At 47.8% G+C, this 23,405-nt stretch overlaps 39 non-coding genes across 39 annotated transcripts; all 39 read right to left on the bottom strand.

The window, feature by feature from the left end:
* Window positions 1-275: 275 nt before the first annotated feature.
* Window positions 276-467, bottom strand: LOC117756806. The gene has a single exon (XR_004612876.1). It is a non-coding gene; the product is annotated as a U2 spliceosomal RNA (small nuclear RNA).
* Window positions 468-646: 179 nt separating this feature from the next.
* Window positions 647-759, bottom strand: LOC117756855. The gene has a single exon (XR_004612919.1). It is a non-coding gene; the product is annotated as a U5 spliceosomal RNA (small nuclear RNA).
* Window positions 760-1,261: 502 nt separating this feature from the next.
* LOC117756805 lies at window positions 1,262-1,453 on the bottom strand. The gene has a single exon (XR_004612874.1). It is a non-coding gene; the product is annotated as a U2 spliceosomal RNA (small nuclear RNA).
* A 179-nt stretch (window positions 1,454-1,632) lies between these two features.
* LOC117756861 lies at window positions 1,633-1,745 on the bottom strand. Its single transcript, XR_004612925.1, has one exon. It is a non-coding gene; the product is annotated as a U5 spliceosomal RNA (small nuclear RNA).
* A 502-nt stretch (window positions 1,746-2,247) lies between these two features.
* On the bottom strand, window positions 2,248-2,439 carry LOC117756804. The gene has a single exon (XR_004612873.1). It is a non-coding gene; the product is annotated as a U2 spliceosomal RNA (small nuclear RNA).
* Window positions 2,440-2,618: 179 nt separating this feature from the next.
* On the bottom strand, window positions 2,619-2,731 carry LOC117756854. Its single transcript, XR_004612918.1, has one exon. It is a non-coding gene; the product is annotated as a U5 spliceosomal RNA (small nuclear RNA).
* A 502-nt stretch (window positions 2,732-3,233) lies between these two features.
* Window positions 3,234-3,425, bottom strand: LOC117756802. The gene has a single exon (XR_004612871.1). It is a non-coding gene; the product is annotated as a U2 spliceosomal RNA (small nuclear RNA).
* Window positions 3,426-3,604: 179 nt separating this feature from the next.
* LOC117756853 lies at window positions 3,605-3,717 on the bottom strand. Its single transcript, XR_004612917.1, has one exon. It is a non-coding gene; the product is annotated as a U5 spliceosomal RNA (small nuclear RNA).
* A 502-nt stretch (window positions 3,718-4,219) lies between these two features.
* LOC117756801 lies at window positions 4,220-4,411 on the bottom strand. The gene has a single exon (XR_004612870.1). It is a non-coding gene; the product is annotated as a U2 spliceosomal RNA (small nuclear RNA).
* Window positions 4,412-4,590: 179 nt separating this feature from the next.
* LOC117756852 lies at window positions 4,591-4,703 on the bottom strand. Its single transcript, XR_004612916.1, has one exon. It is a non-coding gene; the product is annotated as a U5 spliceosomal RNA (small nuclear RNA).
* Window positions 4,704-5,205: 502 nt separating this feature from the next.
* Window positions 5,206-5,397, bottom strand: LOC117756800. The gene has a single exon (XR_004612869.1). It is a non-coding gene; the product is annotated as a U2 spliceosomal RNA (small nuclear RNA).
* Window positions 5,398-5,576: 179 nt separating this feature from the next.
* Window positions 5,577-5,689, bottom strand: LOC117756851. Its single transcript, XR_004612915.1, has one exon. It is a non-coding gene; the product is annotated as a U5 spliceosomal RNA (small nuclear RNA).
* A 502-nt stretch (window positions 5,690-6,191) lies between these two features.
* On the bottom strand, window positions 6,192-6,383 carry LOC117756799. The gene has a single exon (XR_004612868.1). It is a non-coding gene; the product is annotated as a U2 spliceosomal RNA (small nuclear RNA).
* A 179-nt stretch (window positions 6,384-6,562) lies between these two features.
* Window positions 6,563-6,675, bottom strand: LOC117756850. Its single transcript, XR_004612914.1, has one exon. It is a non-coding gene; the product is annotated as a U5 spliceosomal RNA (small nuclear RNA).
* A 502-nt stretch (window positions 6,676-7,177) lies between these two features.
* On the bottom strand, window positions 7,178-7,369 carry LOC117756798. Its single transcript, XR_004612867.1, has one exon. It is a non-coding gene; the product is annotated as a U2 spliceosomal RNA (small nuclear RNA).
* Window positions 7,370-7,548: 179 nt separating this feature from the next.
* LOC117756859 lies at window positions 7,549-7,661 on the bottom strand. The gene has a single exon (XR_004612923.1). It is a non-coding gene; the product is annotated as a U5 spliceosomal RNA (small nuclear RNA).
* Window positions 7,662-8,163: 502 nt separating this feature from the next.
* On the bottom strand, window positions 8,164-8,355 carry LOC117756797. Its single transcript, XR_004612866.1, has one exon. It is a non-coding gene; the product is annotated as a U2 spliceosomal RNA (small nuclear RNA).
* A 179-nt stretch (window positions 8,356-8,534) lies between these two features.
* LOC117756848 lies at window positions 8,535-8,647 on the bottom strand. Its single transcript, XR_004612912.1, has one exon. It is a non-coding gene; the product is annotated as a U5 spliceosomal RNA (small nuclear RNA).
* Window positions 8,648-9,149: 502 nt separating this feature from the next.
* On the bottom strand, window positions 9,150-9,341 carry LOC117756796. Its single transcript, XR_004612865.1, has one exon. It is a non-coding gene; the product is annotated as a U2 spliceosomal RNA (small nuclear RNA).
* Window positions 9,342-9,520: 179 nt separating this feature from the next.
* LOC117756847 lies at window positions 9,521-9,633 on the bottom strand. Its single transcript, XR_004612911.1, has one exon. It is a non-coding gene; the product is annotated as a U5 spliceosomal RNA (small nuclear RNA).
* Window positions 9,634-10,135: 502 nt separating this feature from the next.
* Window positions 10,136-10,327, bottom strand: LOC117756795. Its single transcript, XR_004612864.1, has one exon. It is a non-coding gene; the product is annotated as a U2 spliceosomal RNA (small nuclear RNA).
* Window positions 10,328-10,506: 179 nt separating this feature from the next.
* Window positions 10,507-10,619, bottom strand: LOC117756846. Its single transcript, XR_004612910.1, has one exon. It is a non-coding gene; the product is annotated as a U5 spliceosomal RNA (small nuclear RNA).
* A 502-nt stretch (window positions 10,620-11,121) lies between these two features.
* Window positions 11,122-11,313, bottom strand: LOC117756794. The gene has a single exon (XR_004612863.1). It is a non-coding gene; the product is annotated as a U2 spliceosomal RNA (small nuclear RNA).
* A 179-nt stretch (window positions 11,314-11,492) lies between these two features.
* On the bottom strand, window positions 11,493-11,605 carry LOC117756845. Its single transcript, XR_004612909.1, has one exon. It is a non-coding gene; the product is annotated as a U5 spliceosomal RNA (small nuclear RNA).
* Window positions 11,606-12,107: 502 nt separating this feature from the next.
* On the bottom strand, window positions 12,108-12,299 carry LOC117756793. The gene has a single exon (XR_004612862.1). It is a non-coding gene; the product is annotated as a U2 spliceosomal RNA (small nuclear RNA).
* A 179-nt stretch (window positions 12,300-12,478) lies between these two features.
* LOC117756844 lies at window positions 12,479-12,591 on the bottom strand. The gene has a single exon (XR_004612908.1). It is a non-coding gene; the product is annotated as a U5 spliceosomal RNA (small nuclear RNA).
* Window positions 12,592-13,093: 502 nt separating this feature from the next.
* LOC117756791 lies at window positions 13,094-13,285 on the bottom strand. The gene has a single exon (XR_004612860.1). It is a non-coding gene; the product is annotated as a U2 spliceosomal RNA (small nuclear RNA).
* A 179-nt stretch (window positions 13,286-13,464) lies between these two features.
* Window positions 13,465-13,577, bottom strand: LOC117756843. Its single transcript, XR_004612907.1, has one exon. It is a non-coding gene; the product is annotated as a U5 spliceosomal RNA (small nuclear RNA).
* Window positions 13,578-14,079: 502 nt separating this feature from the next.
* LOC117756790 lies at window positions 14,080-14,271 on the bottom strand. Its single transcript, XR_004612859.1, has one exon. It is a non-coding gene; the product is annotated as a U2 spliceosomal RNA (small nuclear RNA).
* A 179-nt stretch (window positions 14,272-14,450) lies between these two features.
* LOC117756842 lies at window positions 14,451-14,563 on the bottom strand. The gene has a single exon (XR_004612906.1). It is a non-coding gene; the product is annotated as a U5 spliceosomal RNA (small nuclear RNA).
* Window positions 14,564-15,065: 502 nt separating this feature from the next.
* LOC117756789 lies at window positions 15,066-15,257 on the bottom strand. The gene has a single exon (XR_004612858.1). It is a non-coding gene; the product is annotated as a U2 spliceosomal RNA (small nuclear RNA).
* A 179-nt stretch (window positions 15,258-15,436) lies between these two features.
* LOC117756841 lies at window positions 15,437-15,549 on the bottom strand. The gene has a single exon (XR_004612905.1). It is a non-coding gene; the product is annotated as a U5 spliceosomal RNA (small nuclear RNA).
* Window positions 15,550-16,051: 502 nt separating this feature from the next.
* Window positions 16,052-16,243, bottom strand: LOC117756788. Its single transcript, XR_004612857.1, has one exon. It is a non-coding gene; the product is annotated as a U2 spliceosomal RNA (small nuclear RNA).
* A 179-nt stretch (window positions 16,244-16,422) lies between these two features.
* LOC117756840 lies at window positions 16,423-16,535 on the bottom strand. Its single transcript, XR_004612904.1, has one exon. It is a non-coding gene; the product is annotated as a U5 spliceosomal RNA (small nuclear RNA).
* A 502-nt stretch (window positions 16,536-17,037) lies between these two features.
* On the bottom strand, window positions 17,038-17,229 carry LOC117756787. Its single transcript, XR_004612856.1, has one exon. It is a non-coding gene; the product is annotated as a U2 spliceosomal RNA (small nuclear RNA).
* Window positions 17,230-17,408: 179 nt separating this feature from the next.
* LOC117756839 lies at window positions 17,409-17,521 on the bottom strand. The gene has a single exon (XR_004612903.1). It is a non-coding gene; the product is annotated as a U5 spliceosomal RNA (small nuclear RNA).
* A 502-nt stretch (window positions 17,522-18,023) lies between these two features.
* LOC117756946 lies at window positions 18,024-18,215 on the bottom strand. The gene has a single exon (XR_004613009.1). It is a non-coding gene; the product is annotated as a U2 spliceosomal RNA (small nuclear RNA).
* Window positions 18,216-18,394: 179 nt separating this feature from the next.
* On the bottom strand, window positions 18,395-18,507 carry LOC117756836. Its single transcript, XR_004612901.1, has one exon. It is a non-coding gene; the product is annotated as a U5 spliceosomal RNA (small nuclear RNA).
* A 502-nt stretch (window positions 18,508-19,009) lies between these two features.
* LOC117756810 lies at window positions 19,010-19,198 on the bottom strand. The gene has a single exon (XR_004612880.1). It is a non-coding gene; the product is annotated as a U2 spliceosomal RNA (small nuclear RNA).
* Between the last annotated feature and the right edge of the window lie 4,207 nt (window positions 19,199-23,405).

The raw sequence follows: 23,405 nt of genomic DNA, 5'->3' as shown, positions 1-23,405 counted from the left end.
CTCCAAAATGCTGACTCTGGTTTCTCACCAAGTCTCCCAGAAGGTCTTGAGTGAAAGCAAGTTTCCATTCTTGACAAACGCTTCTAACTCAATTTGGAATCCAGTTCAAGCTCATTGTGACCCCGTGCATGGTCACGTCACAAAGCAGTGAGCCATCAGAGCGGTTTCACACACTTGTGTGTGCCAGGCCGTTACCTCACTTTCATTGAGCCAGTGTAGAATTCACTTTTGATACGTGACAATTGTTTGAGTGTTTGGTTTTCTACAAGGTAAGAACAGAGTGCACCGTTCCCAGCGGCACTGCAATGCTAGGTCGATGCGTGGAGAGAAAGGAGCAAGCTCCAAATTTCTGCCCCTCATGCCAAAAATCTGCTTAATATGTAGTCCTCATATAGAGGACATATCAGATATTAAACTGATAAGAACAGATACTACACTTGATCTTAGCCAAAAGGCCGAGAAGCGATAAGCCCCAAGTGTTGGATGTCCACGCCAAGCTCTTGGCACAAATCTCACTTGTTGTGGTACCCCGTTCGTAGGTGTGCATAACAATGGCTGCTGCTTATCACCTCCGCCCAAGCTCTCCTTTGTGGCGCTTGATTTCTGACCTAGACAGCTCTTTGACTTTTCACAATTTCATAAGGCTCAGCCATACAGCAAAGCCTGCCAAAAATATATTCAACTCATGTTTGTTCCTCTCCACGGAAGTCTTTAGTAAAAGGCGAAAGACTTGTGCGTTATGAAGAGAAACCAGAGTCAGCATGGCCCTCTGTTGGAGAGCAGCAGAGGAGCCTCTCGGTCACAGTCACCACCTTCACGGTAGGCCTCTCTTTGCTTTCCGCATGTCAGATCCCAGTATGCAACATTCCCAACCCGCCCCCATCTGCCAACCAAAATTATACACGTCTTTATTACCTCCTGCCCTGACTACTGTGATTGGCTTTTAAGCCTGCCTAAGCAATACATCCCTGAACCACTTACATTCGCTCCAAAATGCTGACTCTGGTTTCTCACCAAGTCTCCCAGAAGGTCTTGAGTGAAAGCAAGTTTCCATTCTTGACAAACGCTTCTAACTCAATTTGGAATCCAGTTCAAGCTCATTGTGACCCCGTGCATGGTCACGTCACAAAGCAGTGAGCCATCAGAGCGGTTTCACACACTTGTGTGTGCCAGGCCGTTACCTCACTTTCATTGAGCCAGTGTAGAATTCACTTTTGATACGCGACAATTGTTTGAGTGTTTGGTTTTCTACAAGGTAAGAACAGAGTGCACCGTTCCCAGCGGCACTGCAATGCTAGGTCGATGCGTGGAGAGAAAGGAGCAAGCTCCAAATTTCTGCCCCTCATGCCAAAAATCTGCTTAATATGTAGTCCTCATATAGAGGACATATCAGATATTAAACTGATAAGAACAGATACTACACTTGATCTTAGCCAAAAGGCCGAGAAGCGATAAGCCCCAAGTGTTGGATGTCCACGCCAAGCTCTTGGCACAAATCTCACTTGTTGTGGTACCCCGTTCGTAGGTGTGCATAACAATGGCTGCTGCTTATCACCTCCGCCCAAGCTCTCCTTTGTGGCGCTTGATTTCTGACCTAGACAGCTCTTTGACTTTTCACAATTTCATAAGGCTCAGCCATACGGCAAAGCCTGCCAAAAATATATTCAACTCATGTTTGTTCCTCTCCACGGAAGTCTTTAGTAAAAGGCGAAAGACTTGTGCGTTATGAAGAGAAACCAGAGTCAGCATGGCCCTCTGCTGGAGAGCAGCAGAGGAGCCTCTCGGTCACAGTCACCACCTTCACGGTAGGCCTCTCTTTGCTTTCCGCATGTCAGATCCCAGTATGCAACATTCCCAACCCGCCCCCATCTGCCAACCAAAATTATACACGTCTTTATTACCTCCTGCCCTGACTACTGTGATTGGCTTTTAAGCCTGCCTAAGCAATACATCCCTGAACCACTTACATTCGCTCCAAAATGCTGACTCTGGTTTCTCACCAAGTCTCCCAGAAGGTCTTGAGTGAAAGCAAGTTTCCATTCTTGACAAACGCTTCTAACTCAATTTGGAATCCAGTTCAAGCTCATTGTGACCCCGTGCATGGTCACGTCACAAAGCAGTGAGCCATCAGAGCGGTTTCACACACTTGTGTGTGCCAGGCCGTTACCTCACTTTCATTGAGCCAGTGTAGAATTCACTTTTGATACGCGACAATTGTTTGAGTGTTTGGTTTTCTACAAGGTAAGAACAGAGTGCACCGTTCCCAGCGGCACTGCAATGCTAGGTCGATGCGTGGAGAGAAAGGAGCAAGCTCCAAATTTCTGCCCCTCATGCCAAAAATCTGCTTAATATGTAGTCCTCATATAGAGGACATATCAGATATTAAACTGATAAGAACAGATACTACACTTGATCTTAGCCAAAAGGCCGAGAAGCGATAAGCCCCAAGTGTTGGATGTCCACGCCAAGCTCTTGGCACAAATCTCACTTGTTGTGGTACCCCGTTCGTAGGTGTGCATAACAATGGCTGCTGCTTATCACCTCCGCCCAAGCTCTCCTTTGTGGCGCTTGATTTCTGACCTAGACAGCTCTTTGACTTTTCACAATTTCATAAGGCTCAGCCATACAGCAAAGCCTGCCAAAAATATATTCAACTCATGTTTGTTCCTCTCCACGGAAGTCTTTAGTAAAAGGCGAAAGACTTGTGCGTTATGAAGAGAAACCAGAGTCAGCATGGCCCTCTGTTGGAGAGCAGCAGAGGAGCCTCTCGGTCACAGTCACCACCTTCACGGTAGGCCTCTCTTTGCTTTCCGCATGTCAGATCCCAGTATGCAACATTCCCAACCCGCCCCCATCTGCCAACCAAAATTATACACGTCTTTATTACCTCCTGCCCTGACTACTGTGATTGGCTTTTAAGCCTGCCTAAGCAATACATCCCTGAACCACTTACATTCGCTCCAAAATGCTGACTCTGGTTTCTCACCAAGTCTCCCAGAAGGTCTTGAGTGAAAGCAAGTTTCCATTCTTGACAAACGCTTCTAACTCAATTTGGAATCCAGTTCAAGCTCATTGTGACCCCGTGCATGGTCACGTCACAAAGCAGTGAGCCATCAGAGCGGTTTCACACACTTGTGTGTGCCAGGCCGTTACCTCACTTTCATTGAGCCAGTGTAGAATTCACTTTTGATACGCGACAATTGTTTGAGTGTTTGGTTTTCTACAAGGTAAGAACAGAGTGCACCGTTCCCAGCGGCACTGCAATGCTAGGTCGATGCGTGGAGAGAAAGGAGCAAGCTCCAAATTTCTGCCCCTCATGCCAAAAATCTGCTTAATATGTAGTCCTCATATAGAGGACATATCAGATATTAAACTGATAAGAACAGATACTACACTTGATCTTAGCCAAAAGGCCGAGAAGCGATAAGCCCCAAGTGTTGGATGTCCACGCCAAGCTCTTGGCACAAATCTCACTTGTTGTGGTACCCCGTTCGTAGGTGTGCATAACAATGGCTGCTGCTTATCACCTCCGCCCAAGCTCTCCTTTGTGGCGCTTGATTTCTGACCTAGACAGCTCTTTGACTTTTCACAATTTCATAAGGCTCAGCCATACAGCAAAGCCTGCCAAAAATATATTCAACTCATGTTTGTTCCTCTCCACGGAAGTCTTTAGTAAAAGGCGAAAGACTTGTGCGTTATGAAGAGAAACCAGAGTCAGCATGGCCCTCTGTTGGAGAGCAGCAGAGGAGCCTCTCGGTCACAGTCACCACCTTCACGGTAGGCCTCTCTTTGCTTTCCGCATGTCAGATCCCAGTATGCAACATTCCCAACCCGCCCCCATCTGCCAACCAAAATTATACACGTCTTTATTACCTCCTGCCCTGACTACTGTGATTGGCTTTTAAGCCTGCCTAAGCAATACATCCCTGAACCACTTACATTCGCTCCAAAATGCTGACTCTGGTTTCTCACCAAGTCTCCCAGAAGGTCTTGAGTGAAAGCAAGTTTCCATTCTTGACAAACGCTTCTAACTCAATTTGGAATCCAGTTCAAGCTCATTGTGACCCCGTGCATGGTCACGTCACAAAGCAGTGAGCCATCAGAGCGGTTTCACACACTTGTGTGTGCCAGGCCGTTACCTCACTTTCATTGAGCCAGTGTAGAATTCACTTTTGATACGCGACAATTGTTTGAGTGTTTGGTTTTCTACAAGGTAAGAACAGAGTGCACCGTTCCCAGCGGCACTGCAATGCTAGGTCGATGCGTGGAGAGAAAGGAGCAAGCTCCAAATTTCTGCCCCTCATGCCAAAAATCTGCTTAATATGTAGTCCTCATATAGAGGACATATCAGATATTAAACTGATAAGAACAGATACTACACTTGATCTTAGCCAAAAGGCCGAGAAGCGATAAGCCCCAAGTGTTGGATGTCCACGCCAAGCTCTTGGCACAAATCTCACTTGTTGTGGTACCCCGTTCGTAGGTGTGCATAACAATGGCTGCTGCTTATCACCTCCGCCCAAGCTCTCCTTTGTGGCGCTTGATTTCTGACCTAGACAGCTCTTTGACTTTTCACAATTTCATAAGGCTCAGCCATACAGCAAAGCCTGCCAAAAATATATTCAACTCATGTTTGTTCCTCTCCACGGAAGTCTTTAGTAAAAGGCGAAAGACTTGTGCGTTATGAAGAGAAACCAGAGTCAGCATGGCCCTCTGTTGGAGAGCAGCAGAGGAGCCTCTCGGTCACAGTCACCACCTTCACGGTAGGCCTCTCTTTGCTTTCCGCATGTCAGATCCCAGTATGCAACATTCCCAACCCGCCCCCATCTGCCAACCAAAATTATACACGTCTTTATTACCTCCTGCCCTGACTACTGTGATTGGCTTTTAAGCCTGCCTAAGCAATACATCCCTGAACCACTTACATTCGCTCCAAAATGCTGACTCTGGTTTCTCACCAAGTCTCCCAGAAGGTCTTGAGTGAAAGCAAGTTTCCATTCTTGACAAACGCTTCTAACTCAATTTGGAATCCAGTTCAAGCTCATTGTGACCCCGTGCATGGTCACGTCACAAAGCAGTGAGCCATCAGAGCGGTTTCACACACTTGTGTGTGCCAGGCCGTTACCTCACTTTCATTGAGCCAGTGTAGAATTCACTTTTGATACGCGACAATTGTTTGAGTGTTTGGTTTTCTACAAGGTAAGAACAGAGTGCACCGTTCCCAGCGGCACTGCAATGCTAGGTCGATGCGTGGAGAGAAAGGAGCAAGCTCCAAATTTCTGCCCCTCATGCCAAAAATCTGCTTAATATGTAGTCCTCATATAGAGGACATATCAGATATTAAACTGATAAGAACAGATACTACACTTGATCTTAGCCAAAAGGCCGAGAAGCGATAAGCCCCAAGTGTTGGATGTCCACGCCAAGCTCTTGGCACAAATCTCACTTGTTGTGGTACCCCGTTCGTAGGTGTGCATAACAATGGCTGCTGCTTATCACCTCCGCCCAAGCTCTCCTTTGTGGCGCTTGATTTCTGACCTAGACAGCTCTTTGACTTTTCACAATTTCATAAGGCTCAGCCATACAGCAAAGCCTGCCAAAAATATATTCAACTCATGTTTGTTCCTCTCCACGGAAGTCTTTAGTAAAAGGCGAAAGACTTGTGCGTTATGAAGAGAAACCAGAGTCAGCATGGCCCTCTGTTGGAGAGCAGCAGAGGAGCCTCTCGGTCACAGTCACCACCTTCACGGTAGGCCTCTCTTTGCTTTCCGCATGTCAGATCCCAGTATGCAACATTCCCAACCCGCCCCCATCTGCCAACCAAAATTATACACGTCTTTATTACCTCCTGCCCTGACTACTGTGATTGGCTTTTAAGCCTGCCTAAGCAATACATCCCTGAACCACTTACATTCGCTCCAAAATGCTGACTCTGGTTTCTCACCAAGTCTCCCAGAAGGTCTTGAGTGAAAGCAAGTTTCCATTCTTGACAAACGCTTCTAACTCAATTTGGAATCCAGTTCAAGCTCATTGTGACCCCGTGCATGGTCACGTCACAAAGCAGTGAGCCATCAGAGCGGTTTCACACACTTGTGTGTGCCAGGCCGTTACCTCACTTTCATTGAGCCAGTGTAGAATTCACTTTTGATACGCGACAATTGTTTGAGTGTTTGGTTTTCTACAAGGTAAGAACAGAGTGCACCGTTCCCAGCGGCACTGCAATGCTAGGTCGATGCGTGGAGAGAAAGGAGCAAGCTCCAAATTTCTGCCCCTCATGCCAAAAATCTGCTTAATATGTAGTCCTCATATAGAGGACATATCAGATATTAAACTGATAAGAACAGATACTACACTTGATCTTAGCCAAAAGGCCGAGAAGCGATAAGCCCCAAGTGTTGGATGTCCACGCCAAGCTCTTGGCACAAATCTCACTTGTTGTGGTACCCCGTTCGTAGGTGTGCATAACAATGGCTGCTGCTTATCACCTCCGCCCAAGCTCTCCTTTGTGGCGCTTGATTTCTGACCTAGACAGCTCTTTGACTTTTCACAATTTCATAAGGCTCAGCCATACAGCAAAGCCTGCCAAAAATATATTCAACTCATGTTTGTTCCTCTCCACGGAAGTCTTTAGTAAAAGGCGAAAGACTTGTGCGTTATGAAGAGAAACCAGAGTCAGCATGGCCCTCTGCTGGAGAGCAGCAGAGGAGCCTCTCGGTCACAGTCACCACCTTCACGGTAGGCCTCTCTTTGCTTTCCGCATGTCAGATCCCAGTATGCAACATTCCCAACCCGCCCCCATCTGCCAACCAAAATTATACACGTCTTTATTACCTCCTGCCCTGACTACTGTGATTGGCTTTTAAGCCTGCCTAAGCAATACATCCCTGAACCACTTACATTCGCTCCAAAATGCTGACTCTGGTTTCTCACCAAGTCTCCCAGAAGGTCTTGAGTGAAAGCAAGTTTCCATTCTTGACAAACGCTTCTAACTCAATTTGGAATCCAGTTCAAGCTCATTGTGACCCCGTGCATGGTCACGTCACAAAGCAGTGAGCCATCAGAGCGGTTTCACACACTTGTGTGTGCCAGGCCGTTACCTCACTTTCATTGAGCCAGTGTAGAATTCACTTTTGATACGCGACAATTGTTTGAGTGTTTGGTTTTCTACAAGGTAAGAACAGAGTGCACCGTTCCCAGCGGCACTGCAATGCTAGGTCGATGCGTGGAGAGAAAGGAGCAAGCTCCAAATTTCTGCCCCTCATGCCAAAAATCTGCTTAATATGTAGTCCTCATATAGAGGACATATCAGATATTAAACTGATAAGAACAGATACTACACTTGATCTTAGCCAAAAGGCCGAGAAGCGATAAGCCCCAAGTGTTGGATGTCCACGCCAAGCTCTTGGCACAAATCTCACTTGTTGTGGTACCCCGTTCGTAGGTGTGCATAACAATGGCTGCTGCTTATCACCTCCGCCCAAGCTCTCCTTTGTGGCGCTTGATTTCTGACCTAGACAGCTCTTTGACTTTTCACAATTTCATAAGGCTCAGCCATACGGCAAAGCCTGCCAAAAATATATTCAACTCATGTTTGTTCCTCTCCACGGAAGTCTTTAGTAAAAGGCGAAAGACTTGTGCGTTATGAAGAGAAACCAGAGTCAGCATGGCCCTCTGCTGGAGAGCAGCAGAGGAGCCTCTCGGTCACAGTCACCACCTTCACGGTAGGCCTCTCTTTGCTTTCCGCATGTCAGATCCCAGTATGCAACATTCCCAACCCGCCCCCATCTGCCAACCAAAATTATACACGTCTTTATTACCTCCTGCCCTGACTACTGTGATTGGCTTTTAAGCCTGCCTAAGCAATACATCCCTGAACCACTTACATTCGCTCCAAAATGCTGACTCTGGTTTCTCACCAAGTCTCCCAGAAGGTCTTGAGTGAAAGCAAGTTTCCATTCTTGACAAACGCTTCTAACTCAATTTGGAATCCAGTTCAAGCTCATTGTGACCCCGTGCATGGTCACGTCACAAAGCAGTGAGCCATCAGAGCGGTTTCACACACTTGTGTGTGCCAGGCCGTTACCTCACTTTCATTGAGCCAGTGTAGAATTCACTTTTGATACGCGACAATTGTTTGAGTGTTTGGTTTTCTACAAGGTAAGAACAGAGTGCACCGTTCCCAGCGGCACTGCAATGCTAGGTCGATGCGTGGAGAGAAAGGAGCAAGCTCCAAATTTCTGCCCCTCATGCCAAAAATCTGCTTAATATGTAGTCCTCATATAGAGGACATATCAGATATTAAACTGATAAGAACAGATACTACACTTGATCTTAGCCAAAAGGCCGAGAAGCGATAAGCCCCAAGTGTTGGATGTCCACGCCAAGCTCTTGGCACAAATCTCACTTGTTGTGGTACCCCGTTCGTAGGTGTGCATAACAATGGCTGCTGCTTATCACCTCCGCCCAAGCTCTCCTTTGTGGCGCTTGATTTCTGACCTAGACAGCTCTTTGACTTTTCACAATTTCATAAGGCTCAGCCATACAGCAAAGCCTGCCAAAAATATATTCAACTCATGTTTGTTCCTCTCCACGGAAGTCTTTAGTAAAAGGCGAAAGACTTGTGCGTTATGAAGAGAAACCAGAGTCAGCATGGCCCTCTGCTGGAGAGCAGCAGAGGAGCCTCTCGGTCACAGTCACCACCTTCACGGTAGGCCTCTCTTTGCTTTCCGCATGTCAGATCCCAGTATGCAACATTCCCAACCCGCCCCCATCTGCCAACCAAAATTATACACGTCTTTATTACCTCCTGCCCTGACTACTGTGATTGGCTTTTAAGCCTGCCTAAGCAATACATCCCTGAACCACTTACATTCGCTCCAAAATGCTGACTCTGGTTTCTCACCAAGTCTCCCAGAAGGTCTTGAGTGAAAGCAAGTTTCCATTCTTGACAAACGCTTCTAACTCAATTTGGAATCCAGTTCAAGCTCATTGTGACCCCGTGCATGGTCACGTCACAAAGCAGTGAGCCATCAGAGCGGTTTCACACACTTGTGTGTGCCAGGCCGTTACCTCACTTTCATTGAGCCAGTGTAGAATTCACTTTTGATACGCGACAATTGTTTGAGTGTTTGGTTTTCTACAAGGTAAGAACAGAGTGCACCGTTCCCAGCGGCACTGCAATGCTAGGTCGATGCGTGGAGAGAAAGGAGCAAGCTCCAAATTTCTGCCCCTCATGCCAAAAATCTGCTTAATATGTAGTCCTCATATAGAGGACATATCAGATATTAAACTGATAAGAACAGATACTACACTTGATCTTAGCCAAAAGGCCGAGAAGCGATAAGCCCCAAGTGTTGGATGTCCACGCCAAGCTCTTGGCACAAATCTCACTTGTTGTGGTACCCCGTTCGTAGGTGTGCATAACAATGGCTGCTGCTTATCACCTCCGCCCAAGCTCTCCTTTGTGGCGCTTGATTTCTGACCTAGACAGCTCTTTGACTTTTCACAATTTCATAAGGCTCAGCCATACAGCAAAGCCTGCCAAAAATATATTCAACTCATGTTTGTTCCTCTCCACGGAAGTCTTTAGTAAAAGGCGAAAGACTTGTGCGTTATGAAGAGAAACCAGAGTCAGCATGGCCCTCTGTTGGAGAGCAGCAGAGGAGCCTCTCGGTCACAGTCACCACCTTCACGGTAGGCCTCTCTTTGCTTTCCGCATGTCAGATCCCAGTATGCAACATTCCCAACCCGCCCCCATCTGCCAACCAAAATTATACACGTCTTTATTACCTCCTGCCCTGACTACTGTGATTGGCTTTTAAGCCTGCCTAAGCAATACATCCCTGAACCACTTACATTCGCTCCAAAATGCTGACTCTGGTTTCTCACCAAGTCTCCCAGAAGGTCTTGAGTGAAAGCAAGTTTCCATTCTTGACAAACGCTTCTAACTCAATTTGGAATCCAGTTCAAGCTCATTGTGACCCCGTGCATGGTCACGTCACAAAGCAGTGAGCCATCAGAGCGGTTTCACACACTTGTGTGTGCCAGGCCGTTACCTCACTTTCATTGAGCCAGTGTAGAATTCACTTTTGATACGCGACAATTGTTTGAGTGTTTGGTTTTCTACAAGGTAAGAACAGAGTGCACCGTTCCCAGCGGCACTGCAATGCTAGGTCGATGCGTGGAGAGAAAGGAGCAAGCTCCAAATTTCTGCCCCTCATGCCAAAAATCTGCTTAATATGTAGTCCTCATATAGAGGACATATCAGATATTAAACTGATAAGAACAGATACTACACTTGATCTTAGCCAAAAGGCCGAGAAGCGATAAGCCCCAAGTGTTGGATGTCCACGCCAAGCTCTTGGCACAAATCTCACTTGTTGTGGTACCCCGTTCGTAGGTGTGCATAACAATGGCTGCTGCTTATCACCTCCGCCCAAGCTCTCCTTTGTGGCGCTTGATTTCTGACCTAGACAGCTCTTTGACTTTTCACAATTTCATAAGGCTCAGCCATACAGCAAAGCCTGCCAAAAATATATTCAACTCATGTTTGTTCCTCTCCACGGAAGTCTTTAGTAAAAGGCGAAAGACTTGTGCGTTATGAAGAGAAACCAGAGTCAGCATGGCCCTCTGTTGGAGAGCAGCAGAGGAGCCTCTCGGTCACAGTCACCACCTTCACGGTAGGCCTCTCTTTGCTTTCCGCATGTCAGATCCCAGTATGCAACATTCCCAACCCGCCCCCATCTGCCAACCAAAATTATACACGTCTTTATTACCTCCTGCCCTGACTACTGTGATTGGCTTTTAAGCCTGCCTAAGCAATACATCCCTGAACCACTTACATTCGCTCCAAAATGCTGACTCTGGTTTCTCACCAAGTCTCCCAGAAGGTCTTGAGTGAAAGCAAGTTTCCATTCTTGACAAACGCTTCTAACTCAATTTGGAATCCAGTTCAAGCTCATTGTGACCCCGTGCATGGTCACGTCACAAAGCAGTGAGCCATCAGAGCGGTTTCACACACTTGTGTGTGCCAGGCCGTTACCTCACTTTCATTGAGCCAGTGTAGAATTCACTTTTGATACGCGACAATTGTTTGAGTGTTTGGTTTTCTACAAGGTAAGAACAGAGTGCACCGTTCCCAGCGGCACTGCAATGCTAGGTCGATGCGTGGAGAGAAAGGAGCAAGCTCCAAATTTCTGCCCCTCATGCCAAAAATCTGCTTAATATGTAGTCCTCATATAGAGGACATATCAGATATTAAACTGATAAGAACAGATACTACACTTGATCTTAGCCAAAAGGCCGAGAAGCGATAAGCCCCAAGTGTTGGATGTCCACGCCAAGCTCTTGGCACAAATCTCACTTGTTGTGGTACCCCGTTCGTAGGTGTGCATAACAATGGCTGCTGCTTATCACCTCCGCCCAAGCTCTCCTTTGTGGCGCTTGATTTCTGACCTAGACAGCTCTTTGACTTTTCACAATTTCATAAGGCTCAGCCATACAGCAAAGCCTGCCAAAAATATATTCAACTCATGTTTGTTCCTCTCCACGGAAGTCTTTAGTAAAAGGCGAAAGACTTGTGCGTTATGAAGAGAAACCAGAGTCAGCATGGCCCTCTGTTGGAGAGCAGCAGAGGAGCCTCTCGGTCACAGTCACCACCTTCACGGTAGGCCTCTCTTTGCTTTCCGCATGTCAGATCCCAGTATGCAACATTCCCAACCCGCCCCCATCTGCCAACCAAAATTATACACGTCTTTATTACCTCCTGCCCTGACTACTGTGATTGGCTTTTAAGCCTGCCTAAGCAATACATCCCTGAACCACTTACATTCGCTCCAAAATGCTGACTCTGGTTTCTCACCAAGTCTCCCAGAAGGTCTTGAGTGAAAGCAAGTTTCCATTCTTGACAAACGCTTCTAACTCAATTTGGAATCCAGTTCAAGCTCATTGTGACCCCGTGCATGGTCACGTCACAAAGCAGTGAGCCATCAGAGCGGTTTCACACACTTGTGTGTGCCAGGCCGTTACCTCACTTTCATTGAGCCAGTGTAGAATTCACTTTTGATACGCGACAATTGTTTGAGTGTTTGGTTTTCTACAAGGTAAGAACAGAGTGCACCGTTCCCAGCGGCACTGCAATGCTAGGTCGATGCGTGGAGAGAAAGGAGCAAGCTCCAAATTTCTGCCCCTCATGCCAAAAATCTGCTTAATATGTAGTCCTCATATAGAGGACATATCAGATATTAAACTGATAAGAACAGATACTACACTTGATCTTAGCCAAAAGGCCGAGAAGCGATAAGCCCCAAGTGTTGGATGTCCACGCCAAGCTCTTGGCACAAATCTCACTTGTTGTGGTACCCCGTTCGTAGGTGTGCATAACAATGGCTGCTGCTTATCACCTCCGCCCAAGCTCTCCTTTGTGGCGCTTGATTTCTGACCTAGACAGCTCTTTGACTTTTCACAATTTCATAAGGCTCAGCCATACAGCAAAGCCTGCCAAAAATATATTCAACTCATGTTTGTTCCTCTCCACGGAAGTCTTTAGTAAAAGGCGAAAGACTTGTGCGTTATGAAGAGAAACCAGAGTCAGCATGGCCCTCTGTTGGAGAGCAGCAGAGGAGCCTCTCGGTCACAGTCACCACCTTCACGGTAGGCCTCTCTTTGCTTTCCGCATGTCAGATCCCAGTATGCAACATTCCCAACCCGCCCCCATCTGCCAACCAAAATTATACACGTCTTTATTACCTCCTGCCCTGACTACTGTGATTGGCTTTTAAGCCTGCCTAAGCAATACATCCCTGAACCACTTACATTCGCTCCAAAATGCTGACTCTGGTTTCTCACCAAGTCTCCCAGAAGGTCTTGAGTGAAAGCAAGTTTCCATTCTTGACAAACGCTTCTAACTCAATTTGGAATCCAGTTCAAGCTCATTGTGACCCCGTGCATGGTCACGTCACAAAGCAGTGAGCCATCAGAGCGGTTTCACACACTTGTGTGTGCCAGGCCGTTACCTCACTTTCATTGAGCCAGTGTAGAATTCACTTTTGATACGCGACAATTGTTTGAGTGTTTGGTTTTCTACAAGGTAAGAACAGAGTGCACCGTTCCCAGCGGCACTGCAATGCTAGGTCGATGCGTGGAGAGAAAGGAGCAAGCTCCAAATTTCTGCCCCTCATGCCAAAAATCTGCTTAATATGTAGTCCTCATATAGAGGACATATCAGATATTAAACTGATAAGAACAGATACTACACTTGATCTTAGCCAAAAGGCCGAGAAGCGATAAGCCCCAAGTGTTGGATGTCCACGCCAGGCTCTTGGCACAAATCTCACTTGTTGTGGTACCCCGTTCGTAGGTGTGCATAACAATGGCTGCTGCTTATCACCTCCGCCCAAGCTCTCCTTTGTGGCGCTTGATTTCTGACCTAGACAGCTCTTTGACTTTTCACAATTTCATAAGGCTCAGCCATACAGCAAAGCCTGCCAAAAATATATTCAACTCATGTTTGTTCCTCTCCACGGAAGTCTTTAGTAAAAGGCGAAAGACTTGTGCGTTATGAAGAGAAACCAGAGTCAGCATGGCCCTCTGTTGGAGAGCAGCAGAGGAGCCTCTCGGTCACAGTCACCACCTTCACGGTAGGCCTCTCTTTGCTTTCCGCATGTCAGATCCCAGTATGCAACATTCCCAACCCGCCCCCATCTGCCAACCAAAATTATACACGTCTTTATTACCTCCTGCCCTGACTACTGTGATTGGCTTTTAAGCCTGCCTAAGCAATACATCCCTGAACCACTTACATTCGCTCCAAAATGCTGACTCTGGTTTCTCACCAAGTCTCCCAGAAGGTCTTGAGTGAAAGCAAGTTTCCATTCTTGACAAACGCTTCTAACTCAATTTGGAATCCAGTTCAAGCTCATTGTGACCCCGTGCATGGTCACGTCACAAAGCAGTGAGCCATCAGAGCGGTTTCACACACTTGTGTGTGCCAGGCCGTTACCTCACTTTCATTGAGCCAGTGTAGAATTCACTTTTGATACGCGACAATTGTTTGAGTGTTTGGTTTTCTACAAGGTAAGAACAGAGTGCACCGTTCCCAGCGGCACTGCAATGCTAGGTCGATGCGTGGAGAGAAAGGAGCAAGCTCCAAATTTCTGCCCCTCATGCCAAAAATCTGCTTAATATGTAGTCCTCATATAGAGGACATATCAGATATTAAACTGATAAGAACAGATACTACACTTGATCTTAGCCAAAAGGCCGAGAAGCGATAAGCCCCAAGTGTTGGATGTCCACGCCAAGCTCTTGGCACAAATCTCACTTGTTGTGGTACCCCGTTCGTAGGTGTGCATAACAATGGCTGCTGCTTATCACCTCCGCCCAAGCTCTCCTTTGTGGCGCTTGATTTCTGACCTAGACAGCTCTTTGACTTTTCACAATTTCATAAGGCTCAGCCATACAGCAAAGCCTGCCAAAAATATATTCAACTCATGTTTGTTCCTCTCCACGGAAGTCTTTAGTAAAAGGCGAAAGACTTGTGCGTTATGAAGAGAAACCAGAGTCAGCATGGCCCTCTGTTGGAGAGCAGCAGAGGAGCCTCTCGGTCACAGTCACCACCTTCACGGTAGGCCTCTCTTTGCTTTCCGCATGTCAGATCCCAGTATGCAACATTCCCAACCCGCCCCCATCTGCCAACCAAAATTATACACGTCTTTATTACCTCCTGCCCTGACTACTGTGATTGGCTTTTAAGCCTGCCTAAGCAATACATCCCTGAACCACTTACATTCGCTCCAAAATGCTGACTCTGGTTTCTCACCAAGTCTCCCAGAAGGTCTTGAGTGAAAGCAAGTTTCCATTCTTGACAAACGCTTCTAACTCAATTTGGAATCCAGTTCAAGCTCATTGTGACCCCGTGCATGGTCACGTCACAAAGCAGTGAGCCATCAGAGCGGTTTCACACACTTGTGTGTGCCAGGCCGTTACCTCACTTTCATTGAGCCAGTGTAGAATTCACTTTTGATACGCGACAATTGTTTGAGTGTTTGGTTTTCTACAAGGTAAGAACAGAGTGCACCGTTCCCAGCGGCACTGCAATGCTAGGTCGATGCGTGGAGAGAAAGGAGCAAGCTCCAAATTTCTGCCCCTCATGCCAAAAATCTGCTTAATATGTAGTCCTCATATAGAGGACATATCAGATATTAAACTGATAAGAACAGATACTACACTTGATCTTAGCCAAAAGGCCGAGAAGCGATAAGCCCCAAGTGTTGGATGTCCACGCCAAGCTCTTGGCACAAATCTCACTTGTTGTGGTACCCCGTTCGTAGGTGTGCATAACAATGGCTGCTGCTTATCACCTCCGCCCAAGCTCTCCTTTGTGGCGCTTGATTTCTGACCTAGACAGCTCTTTGACTTTTCACAATTTCATAAGGCTCAGCCATACAGCAAAGCCTGCCAAAAATATATTCAACTCATGTTTGTTCCTCTCCACGGAAGTCTTTAGTAAAAGGCGAAAGACTTGTGCGTTATGAAGAGAAACCAGAGTCAGCATGGCCCTCTGTTGGAGAGCAGCAGAGGAGCCTCTCGGTCACAGTCACCACCTTCACGGTAGGCCTCTCTTTGCTTTCCGCATGTCAGATCCCAGTATGCAACATTCCCAACCCGCCCCCATCTGCCAACCAAAATTATACACGTCTTTATTACCTCCTGCCCTGACTACTGTGATTGGCTTTTAAGCCTGCCTAAGCAATACATCCCTGAACCACTTACATTCGCTCCAAAATGCTGACTCTGGTTTCTCACCAAGTCTCCCAGAAGGTCTTGAGTGAAAGCAAGTTTCCATTCTTGACAAACGCTTCTAACTCAATTTGGAATCCAGTTCAAGCTCATTGTGACCCCGTGCATGGTCACGTCACAAAGCAGTGAGCCATCAGAGCGGTTTCACACACTTGTGTGTGCCAGGCCGTTACCTCACTTTCATTGAGCCAGTGTAGAATTCACTTTTGATACGCGACAATTGTTTGAGTGTTTGGTTTTCTACAAGGTAAGAACAGAGTGCACCGTTCCCAGCGGCACTGCAATGCTAGGTCGATGCGTGGAGAGAAAGGAGCAAGCTCCAAATTTCTGCCCCTCATGCCAAAAATCTGCTTAATATGTAGTCCTCATATAGAGGACATATCAGATATTAAACTGATAAGAACAGATACTACACTTGATCTTAGCCAAAAGGCCGAGAAGCGATAAGCCCCAAGTGTTGGATGTCCACGCCAAGCTCTTGGCACAAATCTCACTTGTTGTGGTACCCCGTTCGTAGGTGTGCATAACAATGGCTGCTGCTTATCACCTCCGCCCAAGCTCTCCTTTGTGGCGCTTGATTTCTGACCTAGACAGCTCTTTGACTTTTCACAATTTCATAAGGCTCAGCCATACAGCAAAGCCTGCCAAAAATATATTCAACTCATGTTTGTTCCTCTCCACGGAAGTCTTTAGTAAAAGGCGAAAGACTTGTGCGTTATGAAGAGAAACCAGAGTCAGCATGGCCCTCTGTTGGAGAGCAGCAGAGGAGCCTCTCGGTCACAGTCACCACCTTCACGGTAGGCCTCTCTTTGCTTTCCGCATGTCAGATCCCAGTATGCAACATTCCCAACCCGCCCCCATCTGCCAACCAAAATTATACACGTCTTTATTACCTCCTGCCCTGACTACTGTGATTGGCTTTTAAGCCTGCCTAAGCAATACATCCCTGAACCACTTACATTCGCTCCAAAATGCTGACTCTGGTTTCTCACCAAGTCTCCCAGAAGGTCTTGAGTGAAAGCAAGTTTCCATTCTTGACAAACGCTTCTAACTCAATTTGGAATCCAGTTCAAGCTCATTGTGACCCCGTGCATGGTCACGTCACAAAGCAGTGAGCCATCAGAGCGGTTTCACACACTTGTGTGTGCCAGGCCGTTACCTCACTTTCATTGAGCCAGTGTAGAATTCACTTTTGATACGCGACAATTGTTTGAGTGTTTGGTTTTCTACAAGGTAAGAACAGAGTGCACCGTTCCCAGCGGCACTGCAATGCTAGGTCGATGCGTGGAGAGAAAGGAGCAAGCTCCAAATTTCTGCCCCTCATGCCAAAAATCTGCTTAATATGTAGTCCTCATATAGAGGACATATCAGATATTAAACTGATAAGAACAGATACTACACTTGATCTTAGCCAAAAGGCCGAGAAGCGATAAGCCCCAAGTGTTGGATGTCCACGCCAAGCTCTTGGCACAAATCTCACTTGTTGTGGTACCCCGTTCGTAGGTGTGCATAACAATGGCTGCTGCTTATCACCTCCGCCCAAGCTCTCCTTTGTGGCGCTTGATTTCTGACCTAGACAGCTCTTTGACTTTTCACAATTTCATAAGGCTCAGCCATACAGCAAAGCCTGCCAAAAATATATTCAACTCATGTTTGTTCCTCTCCACGGAAGTCTTTAGTAAAAGGCGAAAGACTTGTGCGTTATGAAGAGAAACCAGAGTCAGCATGGCCCTCTGTTGGAGAGCAGCAGAGGAGCCTCTCGGTCACAGTCACCACCTTCACGGTAGGCCTCTCTTTGCTTTCCGCATGTCAGATCCCAGTATGCAACATTCCCAACCCGCCCCCATCTGCCAACCAAAATTATACACGTCTTTATTACCTCCTGCCCTGACTACTGTGATTGGCTTTTAAGCCTGCCTAAGCAATACATCCCTGAACCACTTACATTCGCTCCAAAATGCTGACTCTGGTTTCTCACCAAGTCTCCCAGAAGGTCTTGAGTGAAAGCAAGTTTCCATTCTTGACAAACGCTTCTAACTCAATTTGGAATCCAGTTCAAGCTCATTGTGACCCCGTGCATGGTCACGTCACAAAGCAGTGAGCCATCAGAGCGGTTTCACACACTTGTGTGTGCCAGGCCGTTACCTCACTTTCATTGAGCCAGTGTAGAATTCACTTTTGATACGCGACAATTGTTTGAGTGTTTGGTTTTCTACAAGGTAAGAACAGAGTGCACCGTTCCCAGCGGCACTGCAATGCTAGGTCGATGCGTGGAGAGAAAGGAGCAAGCTCCAAATTTCTGCCCCTCATGCCAAAAATCTGCTTAATATGTAGTCCTCATATAGAGGACATATCAGATATTAAACTGATAAGAACAGATACTACACTTGATCTTAGCCAAAAGGCCGAGAAGCGATAAGCCCCAAGTGTTGGATGTCCACGCCAAGCTCTTGGCACAAATCTCACTTGTTGTGGTACCCCGTTCGTAGGTGTGCATAACAATGGCTGCTGCTTATCACCTCCGCCCAAGCTCTCCTTTGTGGCGCTTGATTTCTGACCTAGACAGCTCTTTGACTTTTCACAATTTCATAAGGCTCAGCCATACAGCAAAGCCTGCCAAAAATATATTCAACTCATGTTTGTTCCTCTCCACGGAAGTCTTTAGTAAAAGGCGAAAGACTTGTGCGTTATGAAGAGAAACCAGAGTCAGCATGGCCCTCTGTTGGAGAGCAGCAGAGGAGCCTCTCGGTCACAGTCACCACCTTCACGGTAGGCCTCTCTTTGCTTTCCGCATGTCAGATCCCAGTATGCAACATTCCCAACCCGCCCCCATCTGCCAACCAAAATTATACACGTCTTTATTACCTCCTGCCCTGACTACTGTGATTGGCTTTTAAGCCTGCCTAAGCAATACATCCCTGAACCACTTACATTCGCTCCAAAATGCTGACTCTGGTTTCTCACCAAGTCTCCCAGAAGGTCTTGAGTGAAAGCAAGTTTCCATTCTTGACAAACGCTTCTAACTCAATTTGGAATCCAGTTCAAGCTCATTGTGACCCCGTGCATGGTCACGTCACAAAGCAGTGAGCCATCAGAGCGGTTTCACACACTTGTGTGTGCCAGGCCGTTACCTCACTTTCATTGAGCCAGTGTAGAATTCACTTTTGATACGCGACAATTGTTTGAGTGTTTGGTTTTCTACAAGGTAAGAACAGAGTGCACCGTTCCCAGCGGCACTGCAATGCTAGGTCGATGCGTGGAGAGAAAGGAGCAAGCTCCAAATTTCTGCCCCTCATGCCAAAAATCTGCTTAATATGTAGTCCTCATATAGAGGACATATCAGATATTAAACTGATAAGAACAGATTTTTTTTTTTTTTTTTATTATTACAAAAAACTTTCGTCAGTTAAATACAAATCAATACAAATCAAACATCATGTATGATCATCCCTTAATACAACCTTCATCCCCAAATGTGCTCCTTTGCAGGTATAGAATGTAAATTTTTCCAAACCTACCCATTCCATGTTGCAAAACTAAAAGGTGAAAAAATAAAAACAGTCCAAAGAACTCCTTGTGCCTTCCCTCTCTTTTTTCACCATATCCACCCAAACCCTCCTTTCCACCTCTCTAGGGCTGCATGTTTCCCCCACTTCTCAATGTCCCTTTTGATGTTCCCCTTTACATCTGCTTCCACCCTCCTCATTATCCCTTCCACCCCACTGTCTTTATCTGTCTTTATCAGGTCTTGCCTGGCCGACCAGATACTCCTCTTTGTTATACTTATAATCTTCCATATTGGGACATTAAAAGGACCATTCCCTGTGCCTAAACCTCTTTCAACCCTGGTCCAGGTCAGATAAAATCCTGTGACTACCTGCCCTAGCCGTTCCCCCACTTTACCCCATACTACCCTTGCCACTGGACAGTCCCACATGACATGCCTGACCGTTTCCTCCCCTGAACAGGTTGTCCGAGGGCACGCTGGGGATCTTGCCAACCCATGCCGGTACATGGTTTCCCGCACTGGCAGGCATTTGTGCAGGCATAACCAATTTAGGTCTTTGAGCCCGTTGTCAAGCCCCCGTGGCTGTATCCCCCTCCAAATCTTTGACGGGGTCCCCACCACTGGAGGTGCAACTACTCCCTGACTGACCTCTCTGTAGAGGGCTCTGTGATTTATTTTTATGGCTGTGTCGGAGGCCTCAGGATGAGCCCGCAGCCACCTGGCTGCATGGTTGAAATGCCATGGCTGCTGCTCCACCCTGGGTGCCAAGTTGCTCCAGACCATCAACCCCCTAGCTTGGTATGCGAAATAGAGCCTCAGGAAGTAGCCTGAGGGGTGCTCTATCGGCAAGGATAGTTCTCTGCACAAGGATGAAACAAAAATGCAGTCCAGCTTCAGCGGGAGGTGTGGCACATCCCTCCCTCCTGCTTCTATACCAGCCAGCATGCGAAACCTCGCCACATATTCATATCTACCACCCCATAGGAATCCGAACACGAGGCGCATGAGAGGTCTCCTCATGCTGACTGGCAGTGGGTATATGTATGCCAGATATAGGAGGGATGGCAGAACGTCTACCTTCAGTACAAGTACCTTCCCTATTAAAGTCAGGCACCTGCTCTTCCAGAGCGCAAGCTTCTTCTGGACTGCTGAAATACGCCCGGTCCAGTTGATTGTGGCACTGTGGGCTGTCTCAAAGCTGACCCCTAGTAATTTCAGTGGTCCTGTGCAGAGCGACAGCCCTCCCGGTACGTCCATCCTTTCTTTCCAGCGCCCAAAGAACTTGACCGAGGACTTGGCACGATTCAGTTGTGCTCCAGACCCCCGACCAAAATCCTGGAAAATCTCCAAAGATCGGATCAGGCATGCATCACTGTCCAGCAGCAGTGTGGTGTCATCCGCATACTGTGACAGCTTGACCCGTAGGCCTCTGCTGCCGGGAACCAGGAAACCTTTCACCCCTGGGTCAGCCCGAATGGCTGCCGCCAGGGGCTCTATATAGAGGATGTAGAGCAGCGGTGAGAGTGGGCACCCCTGTCTTACCCCTGAGTGCAACCTGAAAACTTCCCCTAAGTGACCGTTGACTGACACTGTGCTCCCCACACCTGTGTATAATGTGCGCAACCATCCGACAAACCCCTTGTTAAAGCCTAGCCTTTCCAATACCCTAAACATAAAGCCCCAGTGAACCCTGTCAAAGGCCTTTGCCTGGTCGAGACCAACCACCATAAGTGGCAGGTGTCTGTCTTTCGCCCAAGCGGCAGCGTCTCGTATGAGCTGGAGATTCCATCTCACCGAGCGCCCCGCCACCCCGCATGTTTGGTCCACATGGACCACGTGTGGAAGGGCTGTGCCTAGACGATCGGCTAGGACCTTTGCCAGAAGCTTATAATCCACACACAGCATGGTCAGTGGCCGCCAGTTGCCGAGGTCGGTGCCGTCCCCCTTTTTAAACAGAAGGGAGATCACTCCTGTAGCCATAGTCCCTCCCATTACACCTGTGAGAAGTACTGCGGACAACACCTCCAACACTACCGGCCCGAGAATCTCCCAGAACTTGAGATAAAACTCCACCGGCAGTCCGTCGATGCCCGGCACCTTCCGCTTGTTCATTTTACAGAGGGCACCCTCGAGCTCTTTGAGGGTGAGCGGGGCCTCCAACGCCTGCGCTATGTCCGACGGCACCTGCTTGGTCAGTAAGTCCAGGAAAGTCCCCCCTCCCCCTACATCTACCTCTTTCTCCTGGAAGCTTGTGCGGTAGTGGTCAGTAGCGGCACTCACCATCTCACCTGCTTCCGACACCACCCTTCCCTGCATGTCCCTGATCCCGGTCTGTACCTGTCTTTTCCTGTCAGCCCGTATTGAGCCGAAGAAAGCGGCGGAACATGTCTCGTGCTTCTCCAGGAAACTTCGGCGTGCCTGCAACAGGTAGGCCCGGGCCCTGCCCTCAAAGACCTCCTTAAGCTTTACTTTGAGGAAGTCACAAGCCCGCTGATTTACAGTGCTGCCGCAGTTTCCTTTGCTGTACTCGAGCTCGAGGAGGCGCTGTAAGCGAAACACCTCCCTCTTGGCCAACCTCACCTTCCTTTTACAGTACTTATCGCAAAACATTTTTATCCGTTTCTTGGCTACTTCCCACCACTCCATCACCCCAGGACACATTGGTCTCAGTCCTAGAAGGTTTTTGAAAAACAGTACGAAACCTTGTTTGAACTTGTCTTCCTCTAATACACTAATATTGAGGCGCCAGTACCCCCGCCCGAAAACAGGCAGGCACAGGCGCACCTCAAACAGCAGCCCATCATGGTCAGAGAAGAACACAGGGAGCCGTCGACCTGACACCAGACTCAAAGACTTTTCTACAAACACGTAGTCCAGACGTCTAAACGTTCCACGTGAGTTACGCCATGTGGGACCGTCTACCAGTGGCCTGACCATCCTCCCCCCATCTACTAGCCCGTGTCTGGCCATCAGGTGGGAGATATAACTATCGCTGGTGTCCCCCTCCTTACCTAACTGCACATTGAAATCCCCCCCTACAATTACCTGCCTATTGGTGGCCAGGTGTGGCTCTACTAACTCAAACATTTCTCGTCGTTCCCTCTGAGTTTGTGGTCCATACACCACAAAAACCCTCAGCTTGCTTGTCCCCCATGTGATGTCAGCACCCATTATCCTCCCTTGAACAATTATGAAAACATCCTCCACCCTAATCTCTTTAACACCAAACAAAATCCCGACACCTGTAGAGTGGACCCCCCCCCACACTCCAGATTGAGTCCCCTTTCGTCCACTCCCTTGAGAATTTTGCAACATCCCCCATGTCCCGTAAATGAACCTCCTGCAATAAACAAATTTGAACATGCAGCTGGTCCACAAAATCATAAACAACCCTTCTTTTAACCGCGTCCCTCATTCCTCTTACATTTAATGAAAGAATTTTAACTGCAGCCATTATAATTTGTATTTTTAAAGTCTTTACCGTACCAAAACACCCCACAAAAAAAAAAGCTCCCTACAGCAAGAAGAGGTCCTCACTGTCCATCTGTTCCCCCCAGGAAAAGGGCACTGGATTAGGCGATGTTGATGGCCTGTTGGGTCCCTCATATGCATCCTCCCCCAAAGGGGATGGTATATTGAGCAGGTCTGGAGGTAACTCCAGCTCCAACCCCAAACCTACGGCGAGCAGATCACCTGGATCTCCTCCGCTCTGCTCCGTAGCCTCTCCACCCTCACCTAGCCCTGTGTTGCCCCCTTCCCGCTCCTGATGTCCTCCCTCCTCTGCAGCCCTTCTTTGCTGCCCTACCCCCCCATCCATCCCACCATCAGCTCCCTTCTCTTGGTCCTGTCCCTCTGCCCCGTTGCCTTCCCCCTTTGATTTTTTACTATGGCCCCCCTCCTTACTCTCTCCGCTTCTAATTGTCTTCCCCGCTCCGAAAGCCTGCGATCCTTTCCGTGCCCCCTTCTTGACCTTGGAGGTGGGTGGACCTGGGTTGATGGGAGGGAAATCCCCCCCTGCGTTGTCACGGGGCACCTGGGCTTCGCTATCCCCAGTGGCCCTTCCGGTTGTTCCTTTCTCCAGGGGGGCTTCCTCTGTTCC

Source organism: Hippoglossus hippoglossus, chromosome 22 (genome assembly GCF_009819705.1).
Source record: "Hippoglossus hippoglossus isolate fHipHip1 chromosome 22, fHipHip1.pri, whole genome shotgun sequence".
In the NCBI taxonomy this organism is placed as follows: Eukaryota; Metazoa; Chordata; class Actinopteri; order Pleuronectiformes; family Pleuronectidae; genus Hippoglossus; species Hippoglossus hippoglossus.
The sequence above is the reverse complement of the archived record's forward strand: the minus strand, read 5'-3'. Positions and strand labels throughout refer to the sequence as shown.